The 13592-nt window shown below is 32.0% G+C and overlaps 1 long non-coding RNA gene across 1 annotated transcript; it reads right to left on the bottom strand.

Moving 5' to 3' along the window:
* Positions 1-5155: 5155 nt before the first annotated feature.
* On the bottom strand, positions 5156-6768 carry LOC106681734 (uncharacterized). Its single transcript, XR_001343299.2, has 3 exons — positions 6618-6768; positions 5746-5858; positions 5156-5614 (listed from the first exon to the last, which is right to left on the bottom strand). It is a non-coding gene; the product is annotated as an uncharacterized lncRNA (long non-coding RNA).
* Positions 6769-13592: the final 6824 nt, after the last annotated feature.

Below are 13592 nucleotides of genomic sequence, written 5' to 3'. Positions count from 1 at the left end.
CTTGAATCAAAGAGGCAGAAGATAAATATAATGCAGGTTCCATACGTTTGCCAAGCTGCAAATCCAAGACTTCTCCAAATCCTTGGTAAGCAAAGGAACCAACAATAGGCTTGTTTTAAAAAAAAAAATTTCAACTATTACATACTTTTTTCAATTTCTGTAATAAAAACAACAAAACAAAGAATGAAATTAAAGGAAACGTAAATATCGGGAAAGTAGGTTGTAGATTACAAATATTCATAAAAATATTATTACTAACCTATAAATTAAACCTTCATTCCAGAATTAATGTTAGAAGATTTTTCATTTAACTATTTAGACATATAATGCCAAAATAAATATATATTTGTACTATGTTAAATAAAAAATAAACTGCTGAAGTTAATTTACGAGATTTGAAACAATTTTTACCGATACCACCAAACGCTCTGTGCATACATCCTTCCAGTGATGCCCCCCAAACCCAATTCCACTAAATCAGTTTTAACGCAATCCTCCCATCTACGTTTCGGTATACCTTTTGAACGTTTACCCGTTGGTTCAGTGTTTATTAACATTTTAGGGATCCGCTCGTTACTAAGCCCTACAACCTTACATGCCCAATGCTATAGCTTGAATTATATTTTGCGGGTGTAGGTCCCTTAATTCAGCGTTGTGTAATCTTCTAAATTCTTCCGTTAATTCATCCTTTTTTGGTCCGAATATTTTGCGTAATATTTTATTTTCGAAAACTTTAACACGCTGTTAATCCCTTAGTGTAAGAGGCCACGCCTCACATCCATAAAGAACAGTGGGAAGGATAATTGTTTTGTAAATTCTAATTTTTAAGTTTCTCCATAGAAGGCGCGAACTAGTTTCGAAATTGAAAAATAACAAGCATTTCTCGCCTTAAATCTAGCTTTTTTTTCCTCATCAGTTTTGTTTTTTCTAGTTACTGTAGAACCTAAACACTTAACCTGCCTGTTCGAAAGTATTTCCTCCTATATCTATATCACCGAAATTGTTTGCATTTCTACTGCTAAACATGTATTTTGTTTTATCCGTATTTATTTCAAGGCCAAGTTCCTTGCTGGAGTTTATTAGCGTGGTTGTATTTGGTTCTATTGATTCTTTGTCATCACCCAATAATACCAAATCATCTGCGTACCCAAGCAGCGGTATTTTACCACCCAAAGTTAAACCCTTTTCGGTATTTATCACACTTTTAATGACGTATTTTAGTGCTAGATTAAATAAGATAGATGATAAAGAATCACCTTGTTTTAAACTCGACCGGACCTGGAATTTCTCTGAATAATAATTATCGATTCGTACCTTATTATACGTATGAAACCTTAAACAAGATATTATATAATTATTGAATCCAAAGGTTGGAGAAATTCGTTAATTAATTAAAACACGGATAGCTCAAATATTCTTCTGTTGGTATTTCTAAAATGAAAACTAACTAAAAATAAATGTTTAGATGTTGCACAAGCACCCTGTAATTTGTGCCCAAAAACCTAGACCCGATAAGTCGGCCGCTTTTCCATTGTTTGATGTGGCATGTCATGCTTGAGGAAGCTTATTACTCATCAATTGATATATTTTGAACAATTCATATTGGATTTTGTAGATTCCGGCACGCATATCAATATTAAGTGTGAATTTTTTCGTTGTTATGTTGTAGCTATTCAGATTAGAATTCTATTAGTATATTCTGCGTCCAAATTTTGCTTCATAGTTGTTTCAGCTAAGACCTTATTTGTAAATATATTTGACATAACACTCTTTGTGAATATTCTGGATCTTTTATATTATTTTTTATCGAAAATTTGGATCATAAAGTTGTTCGAATTGTTTGATTTTTATTTGAATTTCCTTAGGTCCCATTCTTTATACGGTTTACTCAGCTGACATCCCAACCCACCCTAACACAGTGCTAACAACATACGCTGATGACACATGCATACTTTCTTTAAATAACGATCCAACTAATGCATCACAAACACTACAGGCACACATAACATCTATTGAAGAATGGTGTAAAAACTGGAGAATCAAAATAAATCCTGACAAATCCCACCAGATCACCTTTACTCTCCGTCGTAAACCTCTGCCCTCCTGTCCTACAGTATCCTTTCTAAGTACACCACTAATGCCTGTTGAACAGATTCGATACTTAGGACTCGATCTTGACAAGAGACTTACTTGGAATCCACACACAAGACTGGAACGACAAGAAACTGCTCGTAGATTCCGATTGCTACAACACTTGATCATATGGAAATGAGCTCTGGGGCTCCACCAAACCATCAAATTCTCCCCGCATCCAATCGTTACAATCCAAAATCCTACGTAAAATCCTTGATGCTCCTTATTACGTCACAAATAAACTCCTTCACAAAGACCTTAACATCCCATTCGTTGCAGATTTGACCCAAAACAGATATGCGTCTTTTCATTCCAAACTCCTTAACCACCCTAACCCATTAATTCTTAATCTTCCAAAAAAAAAAAATATTTGAATTTCAGTCAAATGTTATGTATAGCTAATTTTGTGTTTCTATCAAGGGTTTTGGAGTGTTATAACCGGAAATTGGAGGACTTGCGTTATATATAACACAAAATAGCAGCTATATGGAAGGCTAAACGCGGTCTTAATACCTATTCCCTTGAGCATTACTGTTAGAACTATTTTTCAATTAAAGTTTTATATTTATTTAAAAAAAGAAACCTTTAATTCTAACATTTGTTAGAGTATCATAAAGGTTTCCCACAGTTCATGCCATTGCTTATGAACTTTTGCTGGATGATTGTCCTGAAAAGGAACGTTGAGCTACCTGGGTTATCGTTAGCCGAACATGGGGAGTACACCCTGGCAACAATAGCTAGTGCAATGAGGCTCAGGCTGTGGTGAGGTAGGAGGGTCGGCCTCTACAAGTGAAGTAGAGGGTAGATTTTTGACTAATGGTCCCAGCAATCTAGATCTATTTAGATGTATATTACCCTACTTGAGTCCATCCTCCAAACAATTTGTCAACCACTGCATTATAGTCGTGTCGTCTCTCTGATAGAGATCGCTTTTGTAACAGCCGCTGTTTCTACCGGCTGAAACGTTGCTTATTTCAGTTTGAAATTGATTTTTTTTTTATCATAAATTTATCAATATAATGTTGATTGTCAGAGATAAATTTATCAGTCAAAGATTATATCATTAAGGATATATTATATTTAAGGTTCATTAACAAAAATTTCGAAATCTTTCTTCTTTGTTTACATAAGTAGAAATTGAAATAAATTTTATAAGATGCGCTTAAAATATAATTGAATGGCCCGAGGAAAGAATATGATAAGCCACAGGATGTAAATGTTTTATTAGAGGAGTTTCGAAAAATTCTACAATTCTTATTTAATGTTTCATATAGTTTGTACACCAAATTATTGTTAGTAAATATTTTTGAATTGTGTTGTTACACAAAATAACTCAATGAAAAAAAAATGCGAAACAAAAGAACATTTGGTAGAGAATTTTAAATTTCATCAAAATTCAATCTTGTTTCAAGACATCCAATTGAAGGGTTATCGACCAAGCTCTTCCCCCATTCAGAAAAATTACAACTCTAAGAAAACGAAAAACATTATTTTTTAGTCATATCTTCATCCCAAAAATTTCTTTTCCAATCCAATCTAGTTTTGGTCATCTCAGATTATCATTTAACTTACCAGGAAATCGATTCTCTGAAATAATTTTAAAAAAAATTCATTTGGGTTTCTGAAGTAGCCCCTGCCTGTGTGCCTTTATAATTTTGTTAGTTTAAATCTTTTTTTATTACTAAAGATAGTTTATTTTTGTCCACCAACTAGTACAAGAGCCGTGAAGAAAAAAAGGCAGTTATCTCATCCCAATTTTTGATTACTTTAATGAAAACTAGCTCTAATTAGTAGTAAAAAATGATGAGGCTGCCAATTATAGGTAGGGGGAATAAAAAATGGCGGCTGTTTCCAAACCTTAAAAAATCATTAATTTTTCATTCGGAGCTGAATATCTTAAAAACTACCAACATCACCAGAAAATCTAAAAGAACATTATTTAAAGAAGAGTAAATTTGCTGAAATATTTGCCCTGATAGAGCTATTTACATCCAATAGTTCTCGAGATATAGCTTTTTAAAAAGCAACATTTCATAAGAATGTAATGAAATATCAGTAGTTAGTTAATTTATTTTTGAGAAATCTATATCTCAGGAACTATGAGACGTATAGGTGTCTATTAGCACTCAAATTAAAGCTAGTTTAATGTACTATAAAGCAATTTTTTTGACTTCTACCTTCGCAGGAATAGTAGTTTTCATGATATTTGCTAAAATAAATTGATTTAAGAGTTGTTCGAACAATAAGTGTGATTTATGAAAAACTTTATTTCAGAAACTATACGACGTACAGATGTCTGCTAGCAATCAAATTAAAGCTAGTCAAATTTACTATAAAATGGTTTATAACGTTTATCTTTGTAGGAGTAGCAGTTTTTATGATATTTGACAAAATAAACTCACAAAATGTTAATTTCTAGTTGTTCGTATAAAATGTTGGATTTTTTAAAAAATATATCTCTGGACCCATAAGACGCACATATGTCTGCCAACACTCAAAATAAAAGAAATTTGTCTTACTATAAAGTAGTTTATGACAATCATCTTCCTTGGGTTAGTAATTTTTATGATATTCACAAACAAATATAAATTTGTCCGAACAACTATAAATCAATTTATTTTAGCAAATTTCATGAAACCTATGACTCCTACGAAAATAAACGTCATAAACTACTTTATAGCCCATTAAACTAACTGATGATGATGGTTTTTGAGATATTGATATTTCAAAATAAATTCACTAACTACTGATCTTTCAGTGCGTTTTTTAGAACATTTTTATGAAATGTTGCTTTATAAAAAGCTGTATCTATAGAACTATTGAACGTAAATAGCTCTACTAGGGCGTATATTTTAGCAAATTTACTCTACTTTAAATGATGCACTCTTACATTTTCTATTGTTGTTAGTAGTTGTAAAGATATAGAGCTCCGAATAAAAAATTAATTATTTTTAACGTTTTGAAACAGTCGCCATTTTTTATTCCCCCCACCCATAGTTGGCAGACTCATCAATTTTGACTAGTAATTATACCTAGTTTTCATTAAAGTAATCAAATATTGGGGTGAAATAACTGCATTTTTTCTCCTCTTGGGCTCTTGTACTTCAAACCTTCTCCACGCTCGCATGTCTTGGGCAACTGCTTTCCATTTTGCTGCATGTAGCTCTTTCACGTTTTTGTTACTTTTGTCTATCCATATGGTTTTTGTCCTCCCACGTGGTCTCTTGCTATACTGGCATTCATTGTTTTGTAGAGACCTATCCAGCAAAGGTTCGAGCCACATGTCCCTCCCATCTTAACCTCCTTGCCTCCATATCACGAAACATTGAAGACCAGTCATTCAAGCAGTTCACACAAGTTAATTTATTTTTTTTTTTTACACTTCATATTTGACCTCCATATGTTGGTAAGGCAACTTGTCATAATATTTTGTGCATTTGTGGAAAGGTCTTCATTTTTCTGTTGTTTAGGGTCCTATTAACTGCAAAATTTCAATGATTAAAAAACAAAATAAAAATCAGTGGATATATCCTGGGCAAGTTAAGACATTATACTACCCCCAATAACTGCTTAATTTATGAAAATATATTTTGTATTACTTTTTTTACTTACTGTAATTCTTAATTTAGGAGAATCACAAGAAGAAATACACACTGACAAAAGAACATGTTAAAAAAAATCCTACCGGTAATTGTCTTTCACATTTTCTCTGATCTATGGACTACCTGGAATTCGAGTAAAAATTATTCGAGCGTGTCAAAAGAGTTCAAGGGTTGATTTAATTTTATATTTTTATTATATTATCTTTTCTTTTTTTTTTTTTTTTTTTTTTTTTTTTTTTGTGAATGAGTAGTTTTACACATTTCTACCCTATAGTTCCACCCGTAGCTTGGCAGACATAGGTCATCATTTTATTAAGAAGTAAAAAATAACGACTAAATCACCTATGGTAGTCTATTTGTTCTTCTTAATTATGAATGTAATTTAAATATAATTAACTTTTAAAAATTGATCGCAATATTAAAATTAATATTTGATCATTTTCTGAGGATAGCAATCTTACCCAAATTATTAAATAACTTGAAATTGATAACAATTTGCTTAAGATATTCATTGTCATAATCGATTTGCATGAATTTCTACGAAAATCACGACTATAAGAATGAATGTGAGGGGATGTACACACAGCAAACTCACAATAACACAGTATAACTTTTATAATGGACAGAAAAAAATGAACGATTTACATCGTGAATCGTGAAACTTGATCATGTGTAACAAACACTTGTGTAAAAATGTTTTAGGTGGTCTATATAGGCACCAATCAAACAACGAAAGATAACATTTATTATTAACAAATTATTACTGTTTAACTTTCAATTTTAAAATAACACATTTCAACCGAAACACTAAAAATATGAAATAATCGATTGCGGGTGGTGCCGCCACAGCGTTCTCGAAAACAGTGGAAGTTAAATACTAACCTCATCAATGTTCTTCACAGTCAAACGTTCACAATTATTGTCTCCCGTCATAATTAATTTCAGAAATCACACGCACAGTCAAGTCGGGGAACCAATTGTGGTATTTTTACGTAAAACAAATTCACAATAACAAAACATAACTTTTATTATGGACAGAACAATATGAACAATTTACATCGTGAATCGTTAAACGTAATCGACATTTTTTACACATGTTTTAGGTGGTCTCTATAGGTACCAACTAAACAAGGAAAGATAACATTTATTATTAACAAATAATTATTATTACTGTTTAACTTTCAATTTGAAAATACACACATTTAAACCGCCACAAATGCCTGAAACTTCTTTCTTCGATCGGCAGTGACTTATCGAAACTTACAAGGCCTCACATACTGTGTCAGGGTCAATTCCAGATGCAATATCCAAAGTGTATAGGAAAGGCAATAATTTTAATATATATTTCAGACTGAGGAGGAAGATAAACTCAAAGAAAGAAATCGAATGGAGATGATATTTCACCTGGAAGCATAGAAAGCCTTCCCGAGATATCGCCAGTTATTTCTCATAGCCAACATAAATATGTCTTCTCTTATCGCCAGCGCAAGTGTAATTGAAAAACTGATTTATCCCGATGCGCTGGATAACGGAGGACTTTGTCTTCTTGTCCATCCTTCTTCGGAAGCCCAAACTTTCTGGAAGGAGTTGGAAAGTGGAGTCCTGTCCGATCATGGTAACTCTGAGGACGTGTATAACACATCTAATTTAGCTTGCTCTCACCACCAGACTTATTAAGAATTGCTCTGTTACCTATGTGTAGTAAAAAATAATACTTTTTAGACAATTTTTCTTAAGCCCTATCTAAACAGTAACGATCCATAATTTTTTCCATATCGTGATTTATGTTTTTTTTTTTTCTTTCACTTACCTATATATGAAATATGTAGTAAGGGAAATTAAAGAAATCGTGCAATGTTTCGAATTCAAGTTTTTGACGGAAATACATGTGTTGAGGTCCCTCTAGTTCTAAAAACCTAGTCTCGCAAAATGGTCTGTGTTTGAAGAGCCTAGCTCAAAAACAAATAGTCGACTTGTATATTTAAGGTGGATATAGAGCTGGGATGGGTCCACAATGTTTTCGTTAAAATCAACGAAGCGCAAGTGCCACTTTGTTGAGTCGATTTTTCATATATTTTTTTTTATTTTCTCGGAAACCACTTAAACTATTTTGATGAAACTTCGTGAATCAATGAGGAAATTGGTTCTCTTTAATACAAATATATTTTGTCCTCGTTGAAATAGTCTAGAAGGGCTTAAATGCCGAATATTAAAAAAACCTTCCTTTAAAGTACCTATAATTTTGCATGTTTGAGATTAATAACAAGTTCTCATTATTAGAAATAATAAACAACTGATAAATATAAAATATTTTTAAAAAATATGAAAAACTAAACTAGAAAAACGGAAAAATTTAGAAAGGTTCGACTAAGGAAAAACCCAGACGACCCCATCTCTCCTGATATCGGTTATATCTTATATAATTTGGTCATATCTAATTACACTGTTTTATTCTTGGAAAGAACAAAGTAAAATTCGTCAAGCATCCTTAATGTTTATTTTTAAAGAAATATAGAAAAATAAAAATGTTTTGTTCAAAGCTTGTCTTAGATTTTATTCTCTCGAAAATAATGAGAATTGGCGATAACCAGTCCATTAATCTATTCAAAACATGTGGACGAAAGTTACTTTGTCAGTCGAAGTTATATGATGAACTCAAGTACTAATGTTAAGTATGAGGTAACCCAATGAAGTTATGCAGCACAACATTTTTACTGAAGTGTTTTTGTCTCCAATGGATGAACGCTTTATTAAAAATTACATTTTTACTAAAGTAAAAAATGTACTTCTTAAACGTATTAATATAGTTAAGCTGATACAAATATTTTATGAACTATGAAATGGATGTATAGGAAAAATTAATTTGATTATTGAATCGTTTTAATACTTAATAAGAGTATTTAAATATTTGTTGAAGAACTGAATCTTCTTTTCCAATCTTAAGTGATTATCTAATTACATTTTCATATTTACCGTCATAGTTCTAGAAACAGTTTGGAGATGAGGCAATTGTTAATGATTTTCAGGGGATGTCGGTTAATATTGCATTAGCTTGAAGTAGTGTTCGACATGAACCCCTCCCCCCCAAGGAAGCAATTTGCATTATATCGGCTATATATCAGAACGATAAGAAGGGCCCCCGACGAAGACTTCCACGAGCCCACTGACTGAGGGGCTCACCCCTAATGACTTACCCTCCTTAGCTGAGTATTTATAGCGACTTGGCTAATTCAACCGAGGATTTCCTACGCGATCCTGAAGGGGGGGCAGTCAAATTCTACTCAGCCATAGCTCAAGATGATCTACGACCCCGGGCGATAATTCTTTCCCATGGATAGTCAGCTCTAAGCAGGCTACAAATCAGCCGGCACCCCCCGACCGTTCACTAAGGGCTGATAGGGGGCAACTATTTATATACTCCTATGTAAGCTCCGCTATATACACCACAGGCTATGTATAAAGCTGTACATAGGCTCAATAAAAAGTTGGCTTAGTTATTTACTCTAAATAAATTCTTAATAAATAATATGTTTAATATTTGTTTTTATTGCCAAATGTCTCTTAATATGAAACATAAATAAAAATTATTAAATATCTAGCCTTTTCATGCCAATTCAACATACTTTTCAAGCTTACCAACTCAGATTTTCATAAAATCTGCAACAGTTCTTCAATTGGTATATACTTGGAAAATTGGGAAATTTTACTTAGTTAGTTACTATGTCCAATAGTTTTAAATAACACTTCTTGGTCTTTATAAATGGGCTTAAAAACCAACAACGATAAGTTTTGGAATTCTTGTAAAAGAATCCACAATTTAGTTAGAAATAATTTGCAGTATATTCCATGCTATTTCATTTGATATAGAACACAAAAAAAACTGATATAAAACAATATTTATCAACAAAAAATTTCTAACATTAGCGATAGGAATTGCGGGCCTTGGCTGCTAGCTCAGTTTTCTAGTTTCAGGTAATCTTGGTAATCCGGTTAACAAAACTGTAGACCAAAAATAGATCGCTAAGTTACCGGAGTTTTACTAAACTATCAGATCTAAATTACACAAATCTTAGTTTTACTGGAGATTAATGCAAACGGCTCTATATGAGGTCATCAAAAAACAAACTAACCACAAAACGATACTATCATTAGTAGGTCATGATCATAAGAGTCCTTATTTTATTATTATTTATCGTTTCAATAGTTATTTGTATTGTATGCTTTAGGATTCAATGCCAAGTTTAGGAATATTCTAGTTAACAAAGGACTTTCTAGTAGCATGTATTAAATAATTCCGTGTACCTGTCTAAATCAAGAAATCAAAATGTGTGGCATGAACATCTTTGAAAGCAAAACCGCTCTACCAAGATTATGAGATTAAGGAAAACTAACGCTTTTTTATTAGCAATGAACTAACCTGTAAATTTTAGGCCATTTTTAAAAATGTATACAATTTTTAATACCCCAGTAACAGCAAAATATAATAGGTATATTGTTAGGACTAAAAATTAAATGTTTTATGATTGAATGTTATAAGTAAATAATTTTTTAGTCATATCTCGGGAGATCATTTCCGATCTTTTTAACGAAATTCATATTGATTTTTCATAATTAAATATATTAAGTACCTATCTACATTGTTTATGACGTCTTAATTCGGTGAAACATTTTATTTACCTTGAGCGACGTCTATTTCGTTTTTTTAATCTTCTATGTATTTAATGATATATTGAAAATATATTGAATGATGAATGAGATATTCTGTAGTAAAATTATTATTTGCGTCCTGACGCAATAGGAATCATTCATGGTATATACATATGATGGTATATATTCAATGATTATTTTGATACCATCACTATCAAAAATAATGGCAGCTCTGCTTTACTGGCAGTGGAAATTTTAACTTAACTTTTACGTTTTATGAATCAAGAAACAAATTCGGTCCTGTTTCTGTCTGCCTTTATTCAAATTTAATATACTCTATAATATAAACCACTAATCCAATTTCGATGAAATTCGAGTGGAATTATATAATTCTTGAAAAAGCACAGCGATATAATACATATATTTAATATAGCATATATGTTTTTGTTATAATTTTTTTTTATATATAAATAATCCTCCAAGGCGTCTGAAAAGAAGATGGCCAAGGGACCTTCAAATTTAGATTAATGCTTGAAGTACCACCAATGGGTGGTTCCTTCCCAAGATTTTGAAGTGTATATGAAACATGCAACATATTTACTTACTATATTTATTTTTGTATAGTTGTAAATTACATTAAATAAATAAATAAAAAAAAATTTAATAGTGGTATCAAATATTTGATTTGGTCCTGCTAGAATTTAACCAAACTCAAGAAAAGGCAATGTGTAGATAAGCCACATTGGCTTCAGACTGACAGTTTTTTTAGTTTGCTTTAAATAGTAAAATATTTCAGGAGTATAAGAGTGTTAAATGATAAAGAAGTTTGGTATCTATCAATGACCTGCAGTTCGGCAATGGATTTACTGCTTGTTGATAATAATATAAGTTGTCTCGGTTTAGAGATATGACGTTTGATATTGGGAATTTTAGCAATGTGTTAACTAGTCTCTATTTTTAATTTTTTTTCCTTTGTTATGTTCCGACGGGGAACGTCATCCAAGATATTGGACTGACCCTTCATGACGGGTCGAACCCGGAGATAATATTCAAATCGCCGAGAGAATCGAAACATTGATCGGTGTCAGGGCGGGTGATATATTCCTGGAGACGCAGCTCTAAGGATGAGATATAGCTCTCTGGCAAGAGTAGCGGGAATAATTAATGCAGTAACAGTCCTAGTGCTGATCCTTGGGGGACCCCTTGTCCACTAATAAATGGCTCCGGGGCACTCTCATAAAATGTGCAATTATGTTAGACTTCCTTCGACTTGGAGAGGGAGTTTTCGACGAGAAGGGATGAAGCAGGTTGATTTACTTTGCGATGAGTGCGGTGTATCTGCCTCGTTTCCATTCCCTCCTCATTGACATTTTCCCTGTTGTAAATAATGAGGCAGATTAAACTTGTAATTAACTTTATAGGAAAACATCACTCTCATTAGTACGCTCACGCTCAATCAATGATTACTTGTTAAAATATAATTGTGTAAATGATGGTTGATTATTATATTTGTGTATTTTTTCAGGGAACGGTCAAAGATTAATAAATTATACAATTAATTATTTATACAACGGTCGGTGAAACGAACAAGCATATTAAATTGGACACTACCAAAACTTTTCGACTTCAACATTATTTTTTTTGTGACAATCTCTGACGGCTATTGGAAGTTATCGCCTCGGGCTTAGCAGAGTTACTGCTCTAGCCAAGATGTAATATTTCTTGGGACGGCAAATATACATATAAGCCTCCCCAGGTGAGAATAGAACCCACACTGTTCCGAACCGAGCAGTAGTTGTCAATTATACGGCTTAGTAAATCTATGAGTTTGATGTTTGAATTCATTTGAAGAACAGTCTGATGGACTGGTAAATATTTCCTTTCAGGATTTTTTTGGACAGCAACTAGAAATGACTTCCCACCAGACGATCAATTGGAGGCTAGGGTTACCAATGGCTGATTTACTTGTACCTGCCCATGGAAGCAATGGAATTTCATAGCTGGAGAAGGGTGCAATGCCTTATCTAGTTCTACGATCAGTAACGTACAGCCTACTAACTGTGAGAATGTGGTACTGGTCGGGCATGCTTCATTGATTACTAGATCCGTCACAAATCCTATTAGATCGGGGGAAAATGTTTATAGGTGTTTTAAATTTAATCTGGGTTAATCAAAGAATAGAATTTTCCATAACCATGATCCATCAAAAGTCATACTGATATTAATTAAAATTGAAATTAAAAAAGAAAAAAGAAAGACAAAAATCGTCATAGTATTTTTTGATTTCAGAAGGAAAATAACGGCTTTAACTTAATATTTTACCATCCACATGTGATTTAATAAAACCCCACTTCTTATCGTTTCATTCTGATTTCTAACTAAAAGTTTAAACATGCATTAAGCAATTAAATTATTTTTTCTTAGCTATTTTTAAATAATATATTCTTAATTGTATTTCTTCTGTATTTGGAATAATAATATTGATGTCAAAATTTATCTTGAGAAACTTTGAGTTAACAAGTAAGCAAATCCAGTAAAGTGATTATGATTGAATTTTAATTTATTTTATTTTAAATAACTGGTTTTTGATCTCTAAAGTTTGAGATATTTAAATAAAATGGATAATAATTTTCACTGTGTTCATTTTAATGTACTTTGAACATAAGTGCCGTTATAGCTCACATTTTTTATATATTCGAATTCGGCTGAATAGGAAAAAAATTTCTTTGAATTATTAGGAAGTGTTAAGGACCTACTTTAATACTCAGGCTGCAAACAAAATAATCAATAATTACCACCAATTAGTAATTAATATATTATCATTATATATTATATAATCCATTAGTAAAAAATAAAATAATAAGAGCAAAAAATCTTGAGCGGTGCGTGCATCACAAAACTTTTACTTATCGCACTTGTTACGTCCTCAACTTTTGAGTAGATTGGAGGGGTAGGTTAAAGTTAACGCTAATTTTAAGACGAGAAAAGAGGAAAATTTTGAATAAAACATTAAAGTTATTTTAGACGTATGTTTTTAAAACAATCATGTCAAGCTATTTCTGTAACGATAAGACCTATACGATATTAAAGAAAATTCAGTTTTACATTGATTGATGAAAATACTCTCCCTTACTGTATATTCCATGTGTTACTGTATATTCCTCTTCCAAAAATAGAGATTTTTTTTTTTTAGTTTTTATCTTTGGTAAC

This window comes from Halyomorpha halys, unplaced genomic scaffold (assembly GCF_000696795.3).
Source record: "Halyomorpha halys isolate HHAL.00 unplaced genomic scaffold, Hhal_1.1 Scaffold362.1, whole genome shotgun sequence".
In the NCBI taxonomy this organism is placed as follows: domain Eukaryota; kingdom Metazoa; phylum Arthropoda; class Insecta; order Hemiptera; family Pentatomidae; genus Halyomorpha; species Halyomorpha halys.
Note: the sequence above shows the minus strand (reverse complement) of the source record. Positions and strands in the feature narration are given on the sequence as shown.